This window comes from Vespa crabro, chromosome 11, assembly GCF_910589235.1.
Source record: "Vespa crabro chromosome 11, iyVesCrab1.2, whole genome shotgun sequence".
Taxonomy (NCBI): Eukaryota; Metazoa; Arthropoda; class Insecta; order Hymenoptera; family Vespidae; genus Vespa; species Vespa crabro.
This window is the reverse complement of record NC_060965.1, coordinates 2578474-2584468: the sequence shown is the minus strand read 5'-3', so window position 1 is coordinate 2584468 and position 5995 is coordinate 2578474.

The window sequence follows — 5995 nt, the reverse complement described above, 5'->3', positions numbered from 1 at the left end:
TTTACCTTTTTTTTTTTTTTTCTTTTTCTCTACTTCTTTTTTTTTCTTCTTTTTTTTCTTTTCCCTCTTTTTTCTTTGTTTTTTTTTTTTCTTTTACCACGTTGTCCCCCCCTTTTTTTTTCTTTTTCGTCTCGTGATCGAATCTTTTGTTTACAGTAGATCACGTACATCCACCGTAGTTGGCTGTTTGTTTTCATTGATTTTGTTAATGTTGTAACGTTGATTGAAAGTCCTTTTTTTTTTTTTTTCTTTATTCGCTCGTATCAATGGCGTTTGCGTCAGGCATCCGCTGATGTGTACGGGAAAGGACACATGTTATAAAATGCACATGTTACAAGATCAACGTGCGTTTATATACATGCAGACATATGTATATTGTTTGTAGTCTGTGACAGTGTCATCGCAAAAGAACCTTGAGATTTATATTCCGTACGGCATCCAATGTGTACCGTTACATCCACACACTTGTATAAGTACATTCGTGCTCCGATTCAAATGCTCGCAGAATTAAAATGGTTCGACATACCTACTCTTTTTGGTTGTGTTTTTGATACGCCCTATGAAAAATTCATTAAAGCAGAATGAACGAGTAATTCAATTACCCTAATTATTTGTTATATTACATTTATTATACATCATTATTATTTATGTAATTACACGTCGAGCATTTATTATCAATTGATTTCGTTAATATCTTTCAAGTATAATTGACTAGCAATAAATGTCATTCAAAATAATTATGAATCGTCGAGTTATATGAATTAGAAAAAAGTACACGTACGTAAGTTTCTCAGCACGATGAATACCTACAAACATCATTCGTCATCCCAGCGTGCTTTCTCAGCTCTAGAGTTTGATACTTAGGAATAGTAGAAGGCAAAAATCATATTTCACCGGTTCTCGATGGGAGATTAATAACGCACGAATGCTTTTCGATTTCCCAGAAGTGACCATCGAATCTAAGAAATGCTATGGACCCTTTCTCTCTCTCTCTCTCTCTCTCTCTCTCTCTCTCTCTCTCTCTCTTTTGACCATTATATGAGAAACGCAGAAAGGCACACGTAGGAATCGAATGTCCCTGCTTTCTGGAAGGACGCGAGGACCCTTCCATGAAGACGAGGGTAGCTTTCGCAACCCAAAGCAGACCGTTGTTTTAATTACCATCACTGAAGTTTCCTCACAAGAGAGCTATACAACTACGATTCCAATGATTTTTCACAAGGCACACTGCGAATCTGCCATAAACACCCTACCGCGATAATAGCGATCGCGATAAAGTGAACAACGTCGAGTGCCTTTTAACGTTTCTCCGGACCCCATTGTCTCGAGTCCCTTCGCGAGAATTCTACTTCTTCTTTCGCGATCTTCCTTTAGGCACATCGTGCGAACCCTTATTTATCCATCCTTTCTTCTACCTTTCTGTGAATGATCTTCGTCTCGGTACACGAGTACTCGACTTCGCGGACACGCTTCCTGCGATTTGCATTCGAATAATTTGCGCTCCTTAATTGAATCCCTTCTTTGAATTTATGCTCTAGCGAAAATTATCTTGTCATTCTTGTCTTATTGCAGATATAACAATAAATTGCTTTTCAGTTGGATGTCTTTCCATCCTCGACAAGTATATCGATTTTGACGTACTTTACAGTACGCAGATATATTTTTTAAAAGACTGCTATCTTTTATTTTTTATATATCTACCACTTTTAGATTTAACTCGCATTAATTTATCTCAAAATGAAATGTGACAACGACCTACATGGAACACTTCAAAGCCCCGGGAAAAAAATTCAGAGTAAAAAAAACTACTTTACCGTGTCTCGTGCCAAGTCAAAAGAATCGTTCTCGAGTGTGTTAAACAAGAAAAAAAAAGAAAAAGAAAGAAGAAAAAAGAAAAGAAAAAAGAAGAAAAATAAGAAAAGAAGTCCTACGATACGTAACTCTCGTAAATCAAATTTCCTATCCCGGCAGAGAGATCGGTAGAGGCTTTGGCAGAGAGAAAAAGAGAAAGAAGTAGGAAAAGAGGAAGGAGAAGAAGAGGAGAATTCGAGCGGTGTTTGGCCAAGGCACAGCAGGGTGTCTCGAGGGTGCAAATGGCCCGGTGCCGGTATACAAAAGCTAAACGAGAAGGAAGCGGTTCTCGTTAGCTGCTGACAGGAAGCTGCGCTTATAGCTCATCGCTTCGGAAAGGTCTTCCGGTTCTCTCGAAGACTACGTTTTCTTTCGAGGATACGAAAGAGAACCTTTGGTTCAGCCTTTCGTGGTGGTCGACGAGAAAATGAATGTTAGAACATCGATAGTTTTTTAAAGGTCTAAACGAGAGACACGTGCGACTTGTTACGAATTCTTGAAATGCCCATTAATATGATATGACAATATTAACAATAAGTATATCATCCAGATTAAAATAAAACGCCGATAAGTTTTTCATCTGTTCATGTCATCGGAAATCTCTTCGGAAAGATAAGAAAAAAAAAAAGAAAAAAAAAAATAATAGTTTTATTACGTCGTATCGCTTGGTCTATGCTTTTATGAAGACTTGAAAAGAAAAATCTTCAACAGTGCACCCCTTCTCGTGCACATCCCCCTACCCTTATCCTTTGTAACATTGGGATTATGGGAGTCACGGAGATCTCTTCGTAAACACGCGGACTTGCCGGCGCGCGTTTGTGCTTAGCAGATCACATGGTGTGAGCTCTGACAGGGGTTCGAAGACGGCTTCATTCTTGAATGGGATTAAAGTCGACAGCAGGAATTTTGGAAAAAAAAGCAATCCTTGACGGCTTAATGCTCGATCGAAATCTAAAAAGCGGCAGTTTAAGTCTCAAAATCGGACAGGCAGAATATTTACATGTTCTTTATGAATATACATAGGTATATCGACGTATATATGAAGGTATACCTGATATGTACCCTTATATATATATATATATATATATATATATATATATATATATATTATACTTACATTTGTATTTATATCTCTGTGTGCGTTTGTACGATAGAGCCGATTTTCACGCTAGTCTCGTAGAAATCTCCTTTGAAGGTTTCCATCCCTTATACTTCCCGTTTCTTTCATGTCGCCTTGAAGTCGTGCCGACTTATTCACGAACCCCAAGAAATGTTGTTTACTTCCCTCAAAAAGGGCATTGTGCGTACTTAGAAGAAAAGAGACTTCACCCTTCCGAAATGGCTGACCTTTCTTCGGAAGGCCTCGTGAGAACGAAAAATTCGAACATAGACGAATAGAGAGAGAGAGAGAGAGAGAGAGAGAGAGAGGAGAGGCAGAAGAGGGGTAAGAGTAAGACTACTTGGTAACACAGGGGAATTATTTATCTGTTATGAAAGCATTTTGGATTATCTTTTCCTCGATTTATACAACTATAAATCCATCGAACTTGGTGAGTTTGTATAAGGATGATATCGTTATCATTGAGTTTCTTCTTTGTTGCATGGGGATCGTTGTCCCCGTGACGTTGCCCTCACACATTTTTATCTATCTATCTTGAAGTTAAAATCACAGAAGAGAAAATTCGAACGACAAACGATCACTTTCAAGTTTAGAATATGGTTTATTCAATTTGAACGTGCTCATTGGCCATGCCAGAATATTTTCTTAGGAAAAACTTAACTTCCGTAGTCAACGTCACAGATGGAAGACGATTATGGGTTTTGAAAACATCGAAACAAGGCGAGACTCGTATTCGCGGAATAGCAAGAGAACGTCCTGTGGGATTTGACGAGGGATGACCAGGATACGAACGGCTAGGCAACCTCCAGTACCGCCCATCCAAAAGGTCGACCAGGTCCTGGATCTAGAAAATACGGGCCGTCGATCTTCCAACGCCGTGGCAAAGCCCGCGAGCTTAACGTCGTAAGCTGCTCTCACCGAGCGAACTCCCACTGGCCAGCTCGTACTTGCCTCGTCTTCTCGTTCTAACGTCCGACAAGGATTTCGCCAAAATCTCTGGACCGCAGCTGCGTTTCTCATATTCTCATCTATCTTTGTATTCCTATTTCTGTATACGTCTGTTCATCGTGTGGGTTTCCTCTTATACGAAAACCGACGATCCGCTCCAATAAGCGTGTTCGTGCGTTCGAAAAATAAAGAGAAAAAAGGAACAAAAAGGAGAAAAAAAAAGAAAGAGAGGAAGAGAGAGAGAGAGAGAGAGAGAGAGAGAGAGAGGAAGAGAGAAAGAAAAATGAGCGAGAAAAAAGAGCGAATATGAAAGGACGCGTTCGTTGGACAAACAGGGACCCACGTTTCTGCGTGAGTACTCATTCGTTGCGTGAATATGTATACCGGGTGAGTCTCCAGTGATAACGTGTATAGCCGGATCGCTTGTCAGATCGATAATGGGCAGACTTTACTTTTCTCTTTTATATTACGTATAATTACTGATATCGATAAAATTCAAAATAAATAAGACTTATATCGTTCACAACGATAACGATTAGAGAATAATCTTTGAAATGCATAAACGTAATAATACTCACCGGGTATAACACTCGTCGAATTATTCTTTGTGTCTTCACGCATGAAACTCCAAACCGAAGAAAAAAACTCATTTTGAAAAGCTCGCATAGCCTGGATAGGCTTTCCACGCGAAATAATACTTGACCGTTTCATAATTTAATGCTTATTCATTGATGCGTGATTTTTCTCGATCGACCAATTTTCCCCCCCCCCCCCCCCAAAAAAAAAAAAGAAAAAAAGAAAGGAAAAAAGGAAAAAAAGGAAAATTTATTCTCTCCTTTCTCCGCTCTTATACGCGATTTCAAAATCGAAATGTTATTTTCTCTCAACGTTTCCTCCATTTCTATATCTCAACTTTTCCATTATTCTTTTCAACAAAGACTTTGAAAGAGAGTTCTCGTGGAACTTAAAATTACACGTTGTTATCGGGCTATTTATCGAGCTTTGTGAGTCACGCAAGAAATAGAGATAAAAAAAAGTGAAGAAGAGAGAAGGGAAGATGTTTCGTAGAGCGTTTATTTTCGAAAAATGTTTCCTCAGGTATGCATGGCGCTTTCCACGATAAGATATTTCAATATTGACACCCTGCCAGTATTTGCCGGGCGGCACCGTGAGATTAGACGAGGAAGAGAGCAGTCTGTACATATTTGTACGAATTTCACTTTAGGCGATTCCACTTTCCGATAATCGTCTATGAGCGACAAAGAGACGCGCGAGCGAGTTGCGTCAACTTTGGTAAACAGGATCCAACGAGTCTTCTTTTCGTTCTTTCTCTGTTTTCTGTTTCTTTTCTTTTTCTTCTTTTTTTCTTTTTTTTTTTTTTTTTTCATTCCCACTTAGTGCGACTAACTAGAAAAATTATCAGTGATGATCATCAAGGGTCAACGTCCTAAAGAATTTCGGTCATTGTTTTAGTTCAAATCGACTTAACTGATCCTAAATTCGATAAATACATCGTTAAGACTAATATATAAATTTTTCTACAATATAAAATAAAAAAAAAAAAAAAAAATGAAAAATATTCAAAATTTATTATAAAAATAATCTCAAAATCACGATATAATAATTTTCAAGTTTGACATTAATCTTTTTTCTACTTGTTCTAACTAAACAACTTTGAATTTAGACTTTACCTTTGTTTGCGAGCTCACGTGATACAAACTCCATGTAATGAGGATTTGTCTCTCTCTCTCTCTCTCTCTCTCTCTCTCTCGAAGGTAATGCAATCTACGTTTGAAGGTTTTCTTCCTGCAGAATTCTAGCGTAGCAACGTTTTCCGTTGACGCGTGCATGTTCTGTAGTTCAAATAGCTCGAGTCGTGTGACGATTCGTAAGTTTGCTTGACCTCTGAATAGACTAGGAAAGGTGATATTATGCAATTCGAAATTTTCGGTAGGTTGTAGTAATCCAACCTGTAGTATGAATTCTTGTGATCTTGCTGACTAGCAGACTATCCAGCAACCATTTCATTAACATTTTAGTATGTACCTGGAATCGAATCATTGTCGTGAAGGAGAA